This window comes from Papio anubis, chromosome 7 (assembly GCF_008728515.1).
Source record: "Papio anubis isolate 15944 chromosome 7, Panubis1.0, whole genome shotgun sequence".
Lineage (NCBI taxonomy): Eukaryota > Metazoa > Chordata > Mammalia > Primates > Cercopithecidae > Papio > Papio anubis.
Genome location: NC_044982.1, coordinates 36,226,267 through 36,246,234, shown reverse-complemented (window position 1 = coordinate 36,246,234; position 19,968 = coordinate 36,226,267). Strand labels below are relative to the sequence as shown.

Genomic DNA, 19,968 nt, shown 5'->3' with positions numbered 1-19,968 from the left:
GGACTCAGAGCGCTGGGAATGCTGGGAATCGTGGTTCCTACCGCCAACGGATTGCAGTTTCTGACCAGTTCCCAAGGCCACGCATGAGGTGAGCAAGGGGCAAGTTATTCTAATTTGCCATTGGAAGGAGGTGGGAAGGGGGTGGCTAGTAAAAGTAAGGGACCTAAATAAATTGATATTGTCGAGAAAAAAATTTTTTAAAAAAATCCCCTGCCATCCTAGAAAATCTCCACAAATTTAGAAAAGAAAAAAAGTTGTATTATTCTGTAAACATCGAACCAGACCGGAATGAGTGTTACAGGCAATCCACTAATGAGATTGCAAAGAGAGACAAAAATATCACCTTTTATGTAGCTAAAGCACACGCACATTCTCAAGTAAGACGAGTTAACATGGTTTGATATTCAATTTTTGGTAGTTCACCGTTGGAGTGGCCGTCTGTGTTGGTTAATTGCCTTTATCCAAAGGAAAAATAAAACGTTATCTCTGTGACAAACAGGTACTTGCGGCTTGGAGCAAGTCGCTTAGGGTAACTCCCGCGAGCGTGGATCATAGGGGCACTGTCTACCTTGATACTTACATTTCAAGGAGTTGGCTCCCGGGACCTGAAGAAAAAGATTCCTGGGTTCTATCTGACAAGAGGCTTATTTAGCTTTTAAAAAGTTACACACACACACACACACACACACACGCACACACACACACGGATTATAATTAGAATTTGCTCAAGAAATTTTTTTAAGAAAGGGGACTAGGGGAATGGCTCATCCTTTTGGCAACTGGGAAAATTCAGTCTTTTTAATGTTTTAACTCTTACAATAAGGTTAACGCACGACTTAGGTATAACTTTAGGCCAGTCTTCCTGACTTTTGGAATGAGATATTCCAAACTGAACTTGAATGAAACTTCAGGGGTCAAAAACACAAAAGCCTAAAGAACCAGGAAGGTGACAACCTTGTGAAGCAACCTGGAGTTAGACCACAGCGATTGGTGGGGATCTTAGAGGAGTAGAAAGTGCAAGGCCAATATAAAGATATTCAAATTTATAGTAAAAAACCAAAGCAGCAGCAACTATGTTTACCAAACAGAAGGAGATAAGGGCAGATTCGGCAGGAAGGCCTCTTGTTTGCTCACTCTGAGAGAAGTAAAGATGGAATAGTGGAGGCTGGGCGCAGTGGTTCACGCCTGTAATCCCAGCACTTTGGGAGGCTGAGGTGGGTGGATCACCTGAGGTCAGAAGTTCAAGACCAGCCTGGTCAACATGGTGAAACCCCGTCTCTACTAAATATACAAAAAATTAGCTAGGCGTGGTGGCGGGCGCCTATAATCCCAGCTACTAGGGTGGCTGAGGCAGGAGAATTGCTTGAACCCCGGTGGTGGAGGTTGCAGTGAGCTGAGATTGTGCCATTGTGCTCCAGCCTGGGCAACAAGACCAAAACTTCGTCTCCAAAAGAAAAGATGGGGCAGTGGAAATAACACAGATTATGACTTACAACCTGGGCTCAAGTTTCCATTCCATTCCCTTAAACTTGTCTGTCTTTGAGCAAGGAATCCTACATCTCTGAACTCTGTTTCCCCATCTTAAAATGGAATTGATAGTAGCTCTTTATATGTTGGTTAGATGAGTGAATAAAATTATCATTATAAAAGGCAGAGAATGATAAATTTAAAAAGTAAAATATAAATAAATGACATTGGGAGCTGGGTGCCGTGACTCACACCTATAATCCCAGCACTTTGGGAGGCTGAGGTGGGCGGATCACTTGAGGCCAGGAGTTCGAGAGCAGCCTGGCCAACATGGTGAAACCCCATCTCTACTAAAAATGCAAAAAAATTAGCCAGGTGTGGTGGTGCGGGCCTGTGGTCCCAGCTACATGGGAGGCTGAAGCAGGAGAATCACTTGAACTCAGAAGGCAGAGGTTGCAGTGAGCAGAGATCGTGCCACTGCACTCCAGACTGGGTGTCAGAGCGAGACTCCATCTCAAAAAATAAAGAAAGAAAATAAAATAAATGACATTGGAATGCCAAGAGAGAAAAGATCAAATAGAAATGGGGGAAAATCAAGAAGTCATCAATGAGGGGATTTGTAAGGAAAAAAAACACAGGGTTTCTTTTAGACCACTGTGGGGGTGGGGGTGGGGGAATCACCTCTCAGTACCTGGGAAAATTGTCCTTTTCATCTGGGCACACAGCTTCAAACGAAATACCTAGGGCAGTGAAAGAAAAAAGTATCCTAAACAAGTTGAGGAAATACTGGTAGTAAGTAGAGTGAGAGATGGGGTGTGTAAATTGCCTTTATTCCCTAATAGAAGTATGGGAATAATGGTGTCAGAGGCTTTTGAACTGGAGCGACTCCATCTTGAATAGGGGCTGGGTAAAATAAGGCTGAGACCTACTGGGCTGCATCCCCAGGAGGTTAGGCATTTTAAGTCACAGGATGAGATAGGTCAGCACAAGGTACAGGTCACAAAGACCTTGCTAATAAAAGAATGTGGTAAAGAAGCCAGCCAAAACCCACCAAAACCAAGATGGCGATTAAAGTGGCCTCTGGTCATCCTCACTGCTCATCATATGCTAATTATAATGCATTAGCATGCTAAAAGACACCCCTACCAGTGCCATGACAGTTTACAAATGCCATGGCAACATCAGGAAGTTACCCTATATGGTCTGAAAAGGGGAGGAACCCTCAGTTCCAGGAATAGCCCACCCATTTCCCCTAAAACTCATGAATAATCCACCCCTTGTTTAGCATATAATCAAGAAATAACCATAAAAGTAGCAAACCAGCGGCCCTCGGGGCTGCTCTGCCTATGGAGTAGCCATTCTTTATTCCTTTACTTTCTTTGTAAACTTGCTTTCACTTTACTCTACGGACTTGCCCTAAATTCTTTCTTGCATAAGTTTGAAGAACCCTCTGTTGGGGTCTGGACCAGGATCCCTTTCCAGTAACAACGGAAGAACAAGGAAGCTAGCTGGGCATGGTGATATGCTTGTAGTCCCAGTTACTCTAGAGGCTGAGGCGGGAGGATCATTTGAACTCAGGGGTTTGAGGCTGCAGTGAGGTATGACTGAAGCACTGCACTCTAGCCTCGGTAACAGAGCAAGACCCCATCTCTATTAAAAAATGATAAAAGTAGGCCGGGCGCGGTGGCTCAAGCCTGTAATCCCAGCACTTTGGGAGGCCGAGACGGGCGGATCACGAGGTCAGGAGATCGAGACCATCCTGGCTAACACGGTGAAACCCCATCTCTACTAAAAAAAAAATTACAAAAAACTAGCCGGGTGAGGTGGCAGGCGCCTGTAGTTCCAGCTACTCGGGAGGTTGAGGCAGGAGAATGGCGTGAACCTGGGAGGCGGAGCTTGCCGTGAGCCCAGATCACACCACTGCACTCCAGCCTGGGTGACAGAATGAGACTCTATCTCAAAAAAATAATACTAATACTAATAATAATAATAAAAGTAAATAAATTTTTTTAAAAAATGAGGGAGCTTTAATATGTAGGAAAGCAAATGACAGAGAAAATGAGATTCTACTCAGAGGAAACAACTGAGAAAAATTACGGAATCAGGCCGGGCACAGTGGCTCGCCCCTGGAGTGTAGCCTCTACTTCATGGTCCAAGATGCTTAAAATGGATTTGGAACTTCATCATATCTACATTTCAGGAAGGTAATGAAGGAAAGGCAAAGAAGACCTCCTGGAAATGTCACAGACTTCTTGTAATCTCAGGGATGGAAATGTGCCAACCATAAAAATCAAGGTTATTACTATCAACTGAAAATGGGAGAATGGATATTGGGATGCCATTGGTAGTCTCTGACACAAGAAGTGACACTTTCTGTCTGAACTAACCTTTCTGTTTATGACCTTGAGTTATGTAAAAAATATGGAACGAAGTGGCAACTTCAATCTATCATTCACAAAATTAGTGGAAACCTCGCCTCACCTTAATCACACCTTGCTCTATTTTTGCATACTTCCTGTCATATATTCACTTTGTCTTTCTAATCTCTCTTGTCTGCTTCAGTCCCCTCCTACTTCAGTATTTTACTTTATCAGCCTCTTTGATGACCAACTCATGAATATGTTTGTATTTGAGACTTATCCACCTCTCCTTTGACATAGCATTTGTTCCAACTTTTTGCCCTTACCTATTTAGTTTCAAATTCCTGCATATTTTATTTTTTCTATGCTTCCTTAGCTGATGAAACTCCTTTCTGATTGACAAACTTTTTTCTTTATTGTATTATTATTACATTTAATCAGATGATATTAGTTTGTTAGTGTTACTGTAACTAATACTAGAGACTGTAATTTAAACAATGGAAATTTATTTTTTCACAGCTGTGGAATCTGGAAGTCCAAGATCAGGGTGCTGGTAGAGTTGGTTTCCTCAGAGGCTTCTCTCCTTGGCTTGCAGATGGCCATCTTCTACCTCTGTCTTCACATGGTCTTTCCTCTGTGTGCACACATGTCTGTTTCCAAATCTCCTCTTCTTATAAGGACACCATTCATATTAGTTTAGGGCCCACCCTAAGGACCACATTTTAACTTACCTCTTTAAAGACCTTTTCTCCAAATATGGTTACATTCTGAGGTACTTCAGCAGATGAATTTTGCAGGCATACAACACAGCCCATAGCACAGATTCCAGGGAAGTCACAGCCTTTGGCATTGCATATCTCTGCTCTGGCCCATTACATGTTGACTTTAAAGTTTAGACCTGATAGCAGTATTATTGCTTTAATTTTCAAGTTCTTGCAGAAAGTTGCACTGCTGACCCCAGCTATTGATGACAGCAGGTATCCACAAAGCATTTACAATTATTTTATCTTCTCTTCTCCTTTTTGATTGGTACTCTTTATTCTTCTGTATATGTATGCTATCTTTATAAGAAGTCTAATTCAGACCCCTGGCTGTAATGCCATTAATATGCCAGCTGTCATGTCTCTTCACTGAACTTCAGTCTTGTGTAACCCAGTTGTCTACCTGACATCTCAAAATTTAGATGCCTAGCAAGCATCTTAAATTATGATGAAATGAGAATTCCTAACCCTTATACCCCTAAACTGATACCTCCCTTAGCTGTTCCCCTTCCTTGAGGAACTCAGTTTACTCAGTTCACATGAATATCTTAAGAACAGCTTTTGATTCCTTTCTTTCCCTTGCATTCTACATTCAACCCATCAAAAGTATAGTTGTTGCTATGTATGAAATACAGTCTATCTGACCATCTCTGATACTACCAGCTTATTACAAACCATGAGTATGTACTGCCACTACTTCTACTGTTCTTTCTGAAAGTTTTTTCTGCTGCTCACTCGATATCTCCCATCTGTTCTTCCCTCAGCTGGAGCAATCTTACAAAGATGTAAATCAGATCACGTCATGCCCCAATCTAAATCTTTCAGTCATTTCCATCTCATGTAGGAAAAAATCAATATCCTTAACATTGCCTCTAAGACCAGATAATCTGCCTTTGTCAAGCTCCCTAACTCATCTACTACCATAACCCCCTTCCCTCATTCATTACATCTACACTGAACTTTCTTCTGTTTCTCAAACAAATACATTTGATTCAGTTTAGATCTTTGCATTTGCTGTGCCATCTGCCCCACTGCTTCTTGTTCACTGCTTTATCTCCAGTACCTATAAGAGTTGCCAACACAAACTTGGCTTTCTTTTTGTTTATTTTTTTAAATTATTTTTTGTAGCAATAGGGTCTTGCGGCATTGCCCAGGCCGATCTAAAACTCCTGGCCTCAGGCAATCCTCCTGCCTCAGCTCCCGCAAAGGGCTGGGATTATGGGTATAAGCCATCATGTCTGGCCTTATAATAGGCTTTGAATGAATGAATGAATTTTAGTGATGATGAAACTTAAACTCAGTCACTTGCTAAATGTCACACTGCAGTTGTCATTTGCTGTCTCATCACCTGCTGCAGTCACTAGTGTACTAGTTCTACTGCCTGAATTCCTCTCAGCTGTTCTCACTGACATTGCTGATGTGCTCAAAATGAGTCACACACCAGTGGAATGGAAGAGAAAACCCAGAAGTAAGCCCATATATCTACAAAGGACTAATTTTTTGACAAAGGTGCCAAGAACATACATTGGAGAAAAGACAGTCTCATCAATAAATGGTGCTAGGAAAAGTGGATGTCCATATGCAGAAGAATGAAAGTAGACCCTCTATCTCTCAAAATATATAAAAATTTTAAAAATGGAGTAAAGACTTACATCTAGGACCTCAAACTGTGAAACTACTACAAGAAAATATTGGGGGAAACTCTACAGGACACTGCTTGGGGCAAAAACTTCTTGAGTCATACCCCAAAAGCACAGGCAATCAAAGCAAAAATAGACAAACAGGATCACATCAAGTTAAAAACCTTTTGCAAAGCAAAGGAAACTATCAACAAAATGAAGAGACAACCCACAGAATGGAAGAAAATATTTTCAAACCACTCATATGACAAAGGATTAATAACCAGAATATGTAAGGAGCTCAAAACAACTCTATAGGGAAAAAATCTAATATTTCTATTTTAAAAATGGGCAAAATATCTGAATAGACCTTTCTCAAAAGAAGATATACTAATGGCAAACAGGTATATGAAAAGATGCTCAACATCATCAGTCATCAGCAAATCGAAACTGTAATAAGATATCTTTTATCCCAGTTAAAATAGCTTTTTTTTTTTTTTTTTTTGAGACAGAGTCTGCGACTCTGTGCAGCCGGGCTGGAGTGCAGTGGCCGGATCTCAGCTCGCTGCAAGCTCCGCCTCCCAGGTTTACGCCATTCTCCTGCCTCAGCCTCCCGTGTAGCTGGGACTACAGGCACCCGCCACCTCGCCCAGCTAGTTTTTTGTATTTTTTTAGTAGAGACGGGGTTTCACCATGTTAGCCAGGATGGTCTCGATCTCCTGACCTCGTGATCCGCCCGTCTCGGCCTCCCAAAGTGCTGGGATTACAGGCTTGAGCCACCGCGCCCGGCCTAAAATAGCTTTTATCCAAAAGACAGGCGATAACAAATCCTGGCGAGGATGTGGAGGAAAGGGAACCCTTGTACACTGTTGGCATGATTGTAAATTAGTACAACCACTATGGAGAAGAGTTTGGAGGTTCTTCAACAAACTGAAGGTAAGTTACCATAAAATCCACTAATCCCACTGGTAGGTATTTAGCCAAAGGAAATGAAATCAGTATATCAGAGATGTCTGCACTCCTGTGTTTATTGTAGCACTATTCATAATAGCCAACATTTGGAAGCAACCTAGTGTCCCTCAACAGACGAATGGATAAGGAAAATAGTACTCTGTTGTGTATATGTATTACACAACTCCTGGTCTCTATGGAACTTTCATGGTGTGCTACGTTGTGTCAGATGGCTGGTAAATGAAGTTCATTGCCCCCTTTGGACCTGGCCCTGTTTATCATAATAGATGGATCCCCGGGTTTCTCAGTGGGGTGTCTGCAAAGTTCTGGTGTGGCCAGATCAAAGGCGGCCTGCTTGATCATCCTGAACTTCCTTCTTGACCTCCTGGGATGAGGGCTCAGATTTCTCCCTTTGGGGTGTAGCCTAGGCATATCGTCATCTGAGTCTGGCTGCTCAGGGCCCAACCTTGGTAAAGGGGAGTAGATTGGAGTATGTGGAGGAGGAATTTCTATCTCCTCTGGTGATTCCTGCAATACTGGTTTTTCCTGTTGCTTTCCCTTTGTCTCTGTAGCTGACAGCAAAACTGATTTTCTTTTTTTATCTTAGGCTCGGCTTGAGCTACCAGCATTTTGCAATAAGCTGCCAGGCAGGGCTGCAGCCATGCAGGTCAAATTTGGACTATATTTAGCCATGAGTCAATGTTAGGAGATTGGTCTGGATGCCCTGGCTGTCCTCCAATCCCAGTGATCACCTTAAATATACAGCCAATTGTTTCCCTATCTATAGTTCCTTCGGCCAGCCATCTGACACTAAAAAAGGGCTGCTCTATTAAACAGAGAGTTCTCAACCTCTTGGGGGTCAACTTGATCCCATAATCTCCTGCATAACCTTTCCTGAAGTTCTTTAACATACATTCTAATGGGGTGGGTTTTGACAACTTCCCTCCCATTTCCTCCCAATTATTGCACAATTCACTCACTCTTTTACTTTCACTTCAGACTAATTAGACCATCCCCCTCATGGGAGTATTTCAGACGCCACTTAGCTTAGCATCGGAAGGTTTGTATAAACCCCAGACCCGGACCCCACACTTACTAAATTGTGGGGCACTTCCATAAGCCGTATGTGGTAGCCCCGAAAGAAGTTTGCCACTAGTACTGGTCAGTCCCACAGTTCACTCGGGGCGTATGGTCTATGCTAAGAAACCTGCGGCCCCACACACTTCACTCCCCACATAGGTTCCTTTTGAAACCGCCTCTTTCACACGCATTCACACACTTTCCCGCTCCCAGTTCCTCTTTCCTGGTTGGGGTGTAGGTTTCTTCCTAATTAGAGAGCCACTCTCGCATCCTGGGTCGGAGCACTAGGTACACCCCAGGAGGTGGTCACCAGGCTCCCCTTCCATCCTTATGGGATGGGTCCTGCCTCAGGCCCAAACCTTACCATGCTCCTATAGTGCGTTGTCCCTGGAATTGTCCTGTAGCCCCTTAGGTTCCGTTGCGCTGTCAGGGAGGGGCCCCAAATGATGGGAGAGCTGCTTCCTTCTCCGGGTTTGAGATCCCCCAGTGGCACATGAGGTCACGGGTCTCCTCCAGCCTGGGGCCCTAGACCCACAGGCAAAGGAGACAGCAAACCTGTCGTCTCCACTCCTGCCTGGCTCGCCAAAATGTTGTGGGAATCAGGAGACCAGAGAGAGCAATGGGTGGAACAGGAGGATTTTATTAGGTGGTCACTGACTCAGTGGATTCATATCCAAAGGCTGCACCAAACAAAGGCAGGACTTGACTTTTATACATACATCTGAAAAGGGCGTGAAACCCATAAGGTGGATAAGCAAGCTTACAGAAGCAGAACAAAGGCAGTTCATGAAACAGTGACAGGTTTTACAACTCAGGCATGTCTTGTGACCATTGCCATACTGCACAGCTGGAAAACAGGAACTTACAAAATCCTTGCAAACTTGCAGAAATAATTGTGGGAGCAGATCAAAGGATAATGGTATAGGAAAAGAATTTCAAAGGGGGAAACTGTTAAGAACAACTTGTTTTTCTTATCCTTGCTCTGGGTTGGGGAGGTGTTGGGAGAGTCTCTGGAGCTCATTCCTTTGGGCTCTGGCTTTTCAGATAGTATTATCAAGGCCCCACTAGGGCTCTGCCTATTGTTGGCATTGGAGTGAGTCAGCCAAGTACAGGAGTACTTGTTTTTCCCTTTACTTATTTTTCTTTTTACATTTTCTGCTTCATTAACTCACATGATCACAAGGTCATCAGCAGGCTAGGGGCAAGGAGAGCCAGTCCAAGTTGTAGAACTGAAGAACTTGGAGTCTGATATTCAAGGGCAGGAAGCATCCAGCACAGGAGGATGGAGGCTAGGCCAGTCTCTCTTTTCACAATTTTCTGTCTGCTTATATTCTAGCTGGGCTGGCAGCTAATTAGATTGTGCCCACCCAGATTAAGGGTGGGTCTGCCTTTCCCAGCCCACTGAGTCAAACATTAATCTCCTTTGGCAAAACCCTCACAAACACACCCAGGATCAATTCTTTGTATCCTTCAATCCAATCAAGTTCACACTCAATACTAACCATCACACCACTATTTTCTCTACACAGGATATGAGACTTTACAGCCTGGTAAAAATGAGCTATTGTGACCTACACATCTAGAAATAAGCCATCCTAACCATGAGAGATCACACGAAACAAGACCAGAGACTCATTTCCTTGTAAAATGCTTTCTCCAAAGATTTTTACAAAGAAAAGGGGGGAAATGTGAAAGGAAAATATCTTGGGCCCCCTCAAGCTGGGAACCACTGAGGGCAAATCTGTCTCCCATTCTATTCAAAGTCATCTCTGTGGTCACAGAGATAGATGCATATTTTGATTGCCTCCTTTGAAAATACTTATCAGAAACTCAAAAAAATGCAACCATCTATCTCTCACCTACCTGTGATCTGGAAGCCCCCAGTGGGGGGCCTTGCTTTGAGTTGTCTCCACCTTTCTGGATGGAACTGATGTGCATATATTGATTGATGTCTCATGTCTCCCTAAAATGTATAAAACCAAGCTGCACCCCAAGCACATGTCTTCAGGACCTCCTGAGGCTGTTTCATGGCTGCATCCTCAACCATGGCAAGATAAACTTTCTAAATTAACTGAGACCTGTCTCAAATTTTGGGGATTCAGAATCCATAAGTCTCTTTTTATTTCTTGATGATTAAAGTCACATTTACTAAAAGGCATTATAGCTTTTACTTTTTCTTCAAAAATATTTGATCCTAGTGTTTATCCTTCTTTAAGTCAATTAATTAGAGCTCTTTTTTAAAAATAGACATCACACACTACACCTATATAACCACACAGATAAGCAGAAGCAGATCCAGTAGTTATCAGATTTTCAGTTCTGCAATCTCCTAGTTGAACTGTTCACCTCTGAGTGGTCCCTTTAAGAGCATGGCTAGGAAAGCATGCAGTTTCTAGGGCCTAAAAAACAGGTATAGCTGGAAGACAAAATCAGATTTTGAGAAGGATTCATCTGCCTCCAATTCCTAGGGCTCCATGAGGAAAACAGGGGTATCTCCCAAAATGGAATCTGTGGCACCTTTTCTGTTTTTCCCAAGAAGCCCCAGGCCATCAGAAATTATTTTAGGGCCTCTCATGCATGCCGTAAGGGTGGCAAGACAAAATGGAGAAAAAGAATTCACCTGAGAAAAAAAACTTTTTCCACTAAAACAAGATCCAAGAAGAGAAAAACATAAAGGCCTTTTAAATATACCTATAACTTGGATATCCACTTTTAGTTAAGATGAACACTCTTTAAGAAAGTCCTTTTAAATCCCTTATTATGCAACTTTGGCCATGCCAAGGAGTCAATATTTCTAGCTTTTGAACTTTATGAAATGTAACTTCCCAGGTGCTCACAGAAAGGAAAATTCAAGGTGGTTCATGGAAGGGAAGAGAATCAACAAATGGTAAAGGTCACACAGGTATCAAACCAGAAAGGACTCATTCCCTAAGCCAGGATTGAACCTGGGCCACCGTTGTAAATGGCAGAGGCTAAAACAAAGCACTGCCACATGGTTACAGGTCATGCTTCTAAGTACGTAAAATATGATGGAGGCCTTCAGCAAAGTTTGCCACTGACCAGTTTTCCAGGCTGGCTCGAGCAGAAGGCCTATGGAGTCCTAGGCCTACATCCCATCCTAAGGTACCTCTCTTTCTTAGAGAACCATATAGAGAGGCATGCAAAGCACACCAGATTGGCTACAGCTTAAGACCAACCTCCCGAATCCTTTTTCATAATTAAAACTTTACAGAGAATATAAACAGTGATGCTTACCATTCCCTTTACCAGTTTGCACAGGGGGGCGGGGGGGCAAAAGCTCAACTGGTTAAAAAAAAAACCCTCTTACCCTTTTGCCAGCATGTCAGGCTTCTGTGTTCCCTCCCCACTGAGCTCAATCCCAAGACAACTAGTTTAAGGCTTGGGAAGTTAACTTTTCCCAGTTTGGAGGCTACATCTGAGGGGAGTGTCCTGCAGCATGGGGACACAAGCATCCATCTGTGAACAGAGGAGGAAAAAGGAAAAATATGGCATTTTTTAAAAGGAGCCCCAGGACTCAGGATGCATTCAAAGAGGTACAGACTGAAGATGAAGGGCTACTCATCTAGAAAGAGGGGAGCAAGGTGTCCCTGGTTCCCTTCTCTTCCTAGCGAATACCCAGGTAGAGAAAGCAAGGCATGTCTCTTTCTTTCTTCCATCCTTATATTTCTGAGTTCCGGCAACCACAACAGGTTACCACCCATGGGTATCAAAGCAGCTTTCACCCATGTTAACAGATGGGTCTAGGGGGTGGAATTATCTTCTCTTACCCACATATGCCCTATCTCCCCTGCTGTCAGTAGCCTTGGAGTTCCTGAACTTGGAACTGAGTTTGGGTAAAAAATGTTTCTGGGGGGTTGAATTGCATGGACTCCTTATAAGCTGAATGCTAAGGTGAAGCTGTGGATTTGAGTCCTTCTCCAACAAGGGATAGAAAAGAGTGTCTTTGAATTGGGGTCCCAATCTAGTAAAACATCTTCTGAAAGGCGGGAAAAAAAAGCCTTTCACATAAAAGTTAACTTCTGACCTGGTAGAGAAAGGAAAAAATAACCTAAATGCTGGGCTGTGTTAATTGCTGAAAAATGGAGAAAAGAAAAAGATGCCTGGGGAAGAAACCTCTTATTCTTATGCAAATGAGTTTCTTCAACTGGGAGAGAAACTTTTAATTGCTGTTTCTTCCCTGGGGCTTGGACTGAGCTAGACCCCTTGGCCAGGGGAGGGGAAGACTCCATGGGTGTGTGACAGGAACGCTGGCCAGCTGTTGGTGCAGAGTGTGGGACCCTGAGGCTGCCTTGGGGCCCGGGCAGTTTCCTCTACCCTCAGAAGAAGTGTGAGGACAAAAAGGCTCAGAAATGAAAGGGAAAGAGATTTTTGGGTCCGCACTTTACTCGCCCCTCCTCATGTCCCTCTACAGGCTACCAAATGATGCAGGATTTTTTGCTCCTTAGTTCAGCTGAAATCCAGGTTTCTGTCTCACAACCAGGAAAAATTAGGCACTTGGACAAATTGAAGGATGAGGAGGGTAGATCTCTTAGGCAAAAACAAAGCTCAGCAAAGAAAGAAGGGGTCCCGCCAACATGCTACCACCTCACAGATTGAAGACCAGGCCACTTCACACAAGCTGAAGAGGCTGGGCCCCTCCCCCAGCATAAGATGTAAATTCCTGATGGCTCCACCCCATTCTTCCAGTGAATATACAGGCCCCCAGTTCATTGTGAGCCTGCTCAGGCAAGACCATGGGCAGTTTCCCTTATCTGCCTCCTGCATCTATCAGCTCTATCTTTCCTAATAGACGGATCCAAGTCTCATCATTGTCATCTTCTCAGAATTCTCCTTTTTCTCCTTCCTTACACAAAATGTACTGTGCCACATATACTTCTCTTAATCTTGTTTTTTTTTTTTTTTTTTTGAGACGGAGTCTTGCTCTGTCACCCAGGCTGGAGTGCTGTGGCCGGATCTCAGCTCACTGCAAGCTCCGCCTCCCGGGTTCCCGCCATTCTCCTGCCTCAGCCTCCGGAGTAGCTGGGACTACAGGCGCCCGCCACCTCGCCCGGCTAGTTTTTTTGTATTTTTTAGTAGAGACGGGGTTTCACCGTGTTCGCCAGGATGGTCTCGATCTCCTGACCTCGTGATCCGCCCGTCTCGGCCTCCCAAAGTGCTGGGATTACAGGCTTGAGCCACCGCGCCCGGCCAATCTTGTTTTTTAAACTTACTGACCCTGGAAATCATTGAATATTAATGTAAAGAGATAATCCTTTTTCATTTATGACTGCATATTATTCATGATGTAGAAGCATTGCTGTTTACTTAATAGCTTTCTAATGACGGAATTAGAATTGTACACAAAGCTTTGGTAGTACACATTATCCCACAATAAACAATTTTGTACAGATCTGATTTGATCTCTTTGGAATGTAACCGTTTATATTAACACCTCCTAAAAAATGACATACTTAGGTATAAATCTAACAAAACATTTGGTATTAACTATTTCTCTATGTTCAAGTTTGCTGATTTTTTTCTCTATTCTCTGTCCTGCTGTTGAGTCATCCAGTGAGTTTGGATTTGGTTATTGTACTTTTCAGTTCTAAAATTTCTATTATTTTCATCTTTATATTTTATATTTCTTTCCTGAGACTTTCTCATTTTTTTGCTCCAAGTTTCTATTTTTTTCATTTTAGTCGTATTTGTAATTGCTCATTGAAGCAGTTCATGATGGCTATCTCAAAATGCTTATCTTTTTGTTGTATGTCTATTGGCATTAAAATGTTACAGGCTTCTCCAGATTGCTTGAGGTTAAAAGAAAACTCACGGATTCACCACCATGTTATTCCTTAGCTCCCAGGGTAGGTAGCTTCTCTGCATGATTTTCTCTACCTTTCTTAACCTTCTTATGTTTGTTTTCTATTTAAAACACAGTGTTTTTACTTGCACAATAAGTCCTCACATCAGCAATAGGTTCTCAGAAACTGTGACTTTAACAATGCAAAGTAACATATAACAAAACAAATTTTTATTTGTCTCATCAGTGTTGTAATGAAACACATTGGACAAAACAATGTTATTTCAGTACCTACTGTACATTGTTTCACCTAAAGTTGCAGTTTCCAAGAACCTATTCATGACATTGAGGACTTACTGTACTTACTAGGAGTAATAGGAAGAAATGTGTCTATTCTATCTTTTCTGGAACCAGAAGTTCTTAATGCTGATTCTACAAAGAAATAAATGTTGTCCGGGTGCCTGTAATCCTAGCACTTTGGGAAGCCAGATCACTTGAGCCCAGGAGTTTGAGACCAGCCTGACCAACATGGAGAAACCCTATCTCTATAAATACAAACAAACAAACAAAAAAACAGCTGCACTTCAGCCTGGGTGACAGAGTAAGACCCTGTCAAAAAAAAAAAAAAAAAAAAAGGAAGACGAAGAAGAAGAAATAAATGTTATTCCTTCTTACAGCTAGAGAGATCAAGCCAAGCTGCTTTCAGAAGCTTTCATTCTTTTCCCACCTATAGATCTTGCAGGTTACTATTTGTTGAAGCAGGAATTCTATTCTTCCTCAGTTATCTTTCTCCCTGCATAGGGTTTCTTTGCTCTGCTTACTAGTGCTACTGGCTTGCTACTAAGCTTTTTCCATGATTGAATGTATGTGATTTCCTCTACTCTCATTTTTTGGGGCTATGTATACTTAATTGTAAGTGATGTCTGGTATAAAAGCAGAGGTTATCCACTGAGTCCAGCGGAAGACAAACCTCTTTGTATCTATCCCTCCTAAGGCAGAGGTGTCTCCAGTTTTGCCTGTATGAGCAAAACAGTTGATAAAAAGGAACCTCGTCAGATTTCTAAAGAAACCAGCATAAATAGTAGAATCTTTTCCAGCAGGAAGTGGAAGGGGACTGTAATTAAAACTGCTTCTAATTGATGGTTATCTCATGAGGCTCTGATTCTACCAGGTAAATTAAGAGTTGACAAGAATCTAAAACAGAAACTCCCAAAGTTAGAGTTAATATTTTATTAAATTAGTTCTTATCCTATGTAGTTTTTATATATTGAACTCACCTTATTGATTATATATTTTAACAAACACTATACCATAAATTCTCCACCAACCATTTTGAGCATATTTTTCTCCAAAACATTATAGTCTAATAGGAGATGCAATTTTTAAAACTCACATATAAAACAGAAAATAGCAAGGATATAAATTTTGTCACACAAAAATGTATTGCATATTATAGTTATAAAGAGAGTTACAGGATGTTAATGTTTTCTGGATTATTTAGGAAAGATTTGATAATGGAAGTGGAATTTGATCTTGCCCTAGAAAGTTACCGTAATTCAGTTCAATGGGAAAAGTGATTAGACAGTCTAGACCAATGCAATGGCATGAGCAAAATTACAAACCTGTGCTGTCAGGGTTCATAGACTGGAGGTGAGGAGACAACCCAATTCCAACTGGATTGAATTTGGAAATGAGTATAGAAATAGCAGGATGAGAGCAAGATATTCTTGAGAGTCTATTATTATTTCTGTAGAATTGAAAGTTCCTTGTTGCTAAGTAGCTAAATCTAGAATTTAGTCACCTGAGAGACAAAAGGGAGAGGGCTTATGTTTCCCTTTGCTCTGTGGCCTCAGCTACAAACCATTGATAAAGGGTGGTATAAATCATCTACACAGAAATGGCCATGGAAACTACTGTTTCTTCTGATGGTAAGTCATCAAGTTTGGTTCTATGCATAATTTGGTATCCAGAGTAGTCCACTGGATGCTGTGAAGTCTCTGAATTTTTGTTTTGTTTTCATTTGTAAAGATATGAGTGACTTGAGCATGGGTGTAGGTAGGGTGATGAACTATTCCAGTTGGGTTGGGACTGAGGGGATTGCTGGGTGCAGGACTTTCAGTTTTAAAACCAGGACTGTCCTGGGAAAATCAGGATGAGATAGTCACCCCAATTGCCAGTAAGGAATAGAAAAAGTAGTAGAAGATGAAGATGCAGTTGAGAGTAGGGAAAATTGATAGAAACAGCCCTCAAGTAGGTGGGAGAGATGATCTGGAACTATGAGGGGCTAATGAGACTAGAGAGGGAGTAAGGTAGAGAAGAGGTAGACGTAGGTGGATTCAGACGGTGAAAGGCCTAGAAACCATTTTGTCTTTGAATTTGGTATATATATCTATCTCATACTCCAGAGAAAGAAATCCATTTTATATTGTGACATTGTGGCCTTCCACACACTTAAACCCAAATATTTGGCACTGTGTGTTCAAGAGTTGCTAAGGATCTTCTAGGGATGCCTTCTGATATTTCTGTTCTATTCCCTTAAGGAAAACAACTGCAGGCTATAACCAGCTGAATTACTTCCATGACTCTAATGGGACAGATACTAGTGACAGACAGATAGGAAAATAGTGCATTAGGGCATTGGAATAAGAGGGAAGATGGGTAGAGAGGGGTCTTGATGAATTTGAAACAGCTGTGGGGAAAGGAAGAGTTTATCAAACATGAATAAGTGGGCTGTTGGCTCACTGGACAGTCCACTGATGTTAGAGGACATGGATTTAGAGTGGGACCACCTCACAGTGTCCCTGGTAGAATGATGGTACTTCAGGAGCTTTGGTCTCTGTAAGTCCTAGGAACGAAGACAATGAATCTGGCTTACAGATATTTTTGAAGTTATTCTCCTGTTATTGCCTGCTCTCATGCTGAGCTCCAAGAAAAAGAATAATATGATACGAGTTTGTGTAGCTTATCAGTCCTTTCCACAACATTATCTCTTTGATTAGTGCTTCCCATTTTCAATCTTCCCAACCACAACAACTGTCACTCCATAATAAGCAGAAAACATATCAAGAGAAATACCGAGAGCAAATCTGGCAGTTAGAATTTCCTCCCAATTCAGAGATCTTTGTTCTTGGAAGTTTTGTCTATGAACTTTGCTTTTCTCTTCCATGCTACTTGCACCTCATGGAATAAGGTGCCTAACTTGCAACAGTGAAAACTGCCCGGATGAATCCAGCCTCTTTAGGCAAGTTGATGGCAAGGATAATGTTCAGATTGAAACAAGTTTTCCCCATCTTCCAGCATCCACATAGCCAATCTAGGACAAGAAAAGAAAAAAACCTTAAATACTTTATATTAGAAAGAAAAGGTACTTGGTTAACTAACTCTACTGTGATTGAGAGACAATGAGAATGGATTTTCAGCTACTGGCACTATACATAAATGATGAAACTCAGAATATTGAGGAGGTGCGAATGCAATATCCAGGAGAATAAAGAAAACAGCAACGTGGCATAGAAAGTTTTGAAATATCTACTGGATTTTATATCTCTATTCCTTAGGCTGGGGATCCAGGACAAGCCATTTCAGTTTTGATTTCTATATTCTCTTTTTAAGCCTTTCACAAACACATTGGTTTTGGGATTTTTTTTTTTTTTTCCAGAGTAGCATTGGTGTCTTTGATGTAGGAGTGGAGAAAGTATGTGAAGATTTAATGCAGTTCCTGCCCATCCCCCACCCCCAACAATCTCTGTCACAGTTAGGACTTTAGAGAGTTAAAGATTTTGGCATACAGTGCTTGAAGGGATTAAACTGGTAGCAGAGCTCGAATGGATTGGAAGACAAGAACATTGAATGAAATGGGAGACGATGAAAGAAAAGTGAGTTCTCTTTGAGTTTGAGAAACAGGTATAGCAGAAGTAAGGGGGAGAACTGGGAGAACTAAAATTGTTGGTAAATTGCTTAGGATATATGAAATTGTGTGTTGACAAGGTATACATTATGACTATGAGGGAGTGGGCTGAATTACACTGAAGATGAATTGAAGAGGTTAAAAAAAAAAAAAAAACTTGGGCCGGGCGCGGTGGCTCAAGCCTGTAATCCCAGCACTTTGGGAGGCCGAGACGGGCGGATCACGAGGTCAGGAGATCGAGACCATCCTGGCTAACACGGTGAAACCCCGTCTCTACTAAAAAATACAAAAAACTAGCCGGGCGAGGTGGCGGGCGCCTGTAGTCCCAGCTACTTGGGAGGCTGAGGCAGGAGAATGGCGTGAACCCGGGAGGCGGAGCTTGCAGTGAGCTGAGATCCGGCCACTGCACTCCAGCCTGGGTGACAGAGCAAGACTCCGTCTCAAAAAAATAAAATAAAATAAAATAAAATAAAAAAATAAAAGGAAATCAGAACATAAAAGTTTGGAAAATTTGCAGTCTGACTATGTGGTATACAAGTAAAACCTATTTTCTGGGAAGGAAGTCAAGCTGGCTGCAGAAATTTGCATAAGTAATGAGGAGCCGAATGTTAATAGCCAAGACAATGGGGAAAATGTCTCCAAGGTATGTCAGAGACCTACTGGGAAGCTTCTCCTGTCACAGGCCTGGAGGACTAAGAGGCAAAAATGGTTTTGTGGGCCAGGCCAGGGACCTGCTGCTTTGTGCAGCCTTGGGACTTGGTACTCTGTGTCCCAGCCACTCCAACCTTAGTGGTGGCTAAATGGGGCCAAGGTATGGCTTAGCATTGCTTCAGAGGGTGCAAGCCCCAAGCCTTGGCAGTTTCCATGTGGTGTTGGGCCTGTGGATGCACAGAAGGCAAGAGTTGAGGTTTGGGAACCTCCACTTATATTTTAGAGGATGTATGGAAATGCCTGGAGGTCCAGGCAGAAGTCTGCTGCAGGAGAACCTCTGCTAGGTCAGTGCAGAAGAGAAATGTGGGGTTGGAACCCCCATGCAGAGTTCCCACTGGGGCACTTCCTAGTGCAGCTGTGAGAAGAGGGCCACCATCCTCCAGACCCCAGACCCACTGACAGCTTGCACTGTGTACCTGAAAAAACCACAGACACTCTGGGTTTTGAACTTGCATGGGTTTTGTGGCTCCTTTATTTTGGCCAATTTCTCTCATTTGGAATGGGAACATTTAACCAATGATACCCCCATTGTATCTTGGAAGTAACTAACTTGTTTTTGGTTTCACAAGATGAGACTTTGGATTTGGACTTTTGAGTTAATGCTGGAACGAATTAAGACTTCAGAGGATTGTTGGGAAGGCATGATTGGTTTTGGAATGTTAGGACATGAGATTTGGGAGGGGGCAGGGGCAGAATGATATGGTTTGGCTTTGTGTCCCCACCCAAATCTTATCTTGAATTGTAATCCAAATTGTAATCCCCAGGTGTTGAGGAAAGGTCCTGGTGGGAGGTGATTAGATCATGGGGGTGGTTCCCCCATGCTTTTCTCATGACAGTGAGTTCTCATGAGATCTGATGGTTTTATAAGTAGATGTTCCCACTGCTCTCAGGCTTCTTGCCTGCCACCATGTAAGATGTGCTTGCTTTCCCTTAGTCCTCCACCATGATTGTAAGTTTCTTGAGGCCTCTTAACCATGCTTTCTGCTAAGCCTGCAGAACTGTGAGTCAATTAAACCTCTTTCCTTTATAAATTACCTAGTCTCAGGTTGTATCTTTATAGCAGTGAGAATGGACTAATACAGATATGGACAGTGAAGTCTGGACTGAGGAGGTCTCAAATGGAGATGAGGAACTTATTGGGAACTAGAATAAAGGTCACTCTTGTTCTGCTTTAGCAAAAAGACTAGTGGCATTGTGCCCCTGTTCTAGAGATCTGTGGAACTTTGAACTTGACAGAGATGATTTAGGTTATCTGGCAAAAGAAATTTTTTTTTGAGACAGGATCTCACTCTGTCACCCAGGCTAGAGTGCA

The 19,968-nt window shown here is 42.4% G+C and overlaps 1 non-coding gene across 1 annotated transcript; it reads left to right on the top strand.

Annotated features, from left to right (window-relative positions):
• The first annotated feature begins 19 nt into the window (after positions 1–19).
• On the top strand, positions 20–14,104 carry LOC101017624. The gene is made up of 3 exons (XR_004184876.1): positions 20–88; positions 7,021–7,143; positions 14,032–14,104. It is a non-coding gene; the product is annotated as an uncharacterized LOC101017624 (transcript).
• Positions 14,105–19,968: the final 5,864 nt, after the last annotated feature.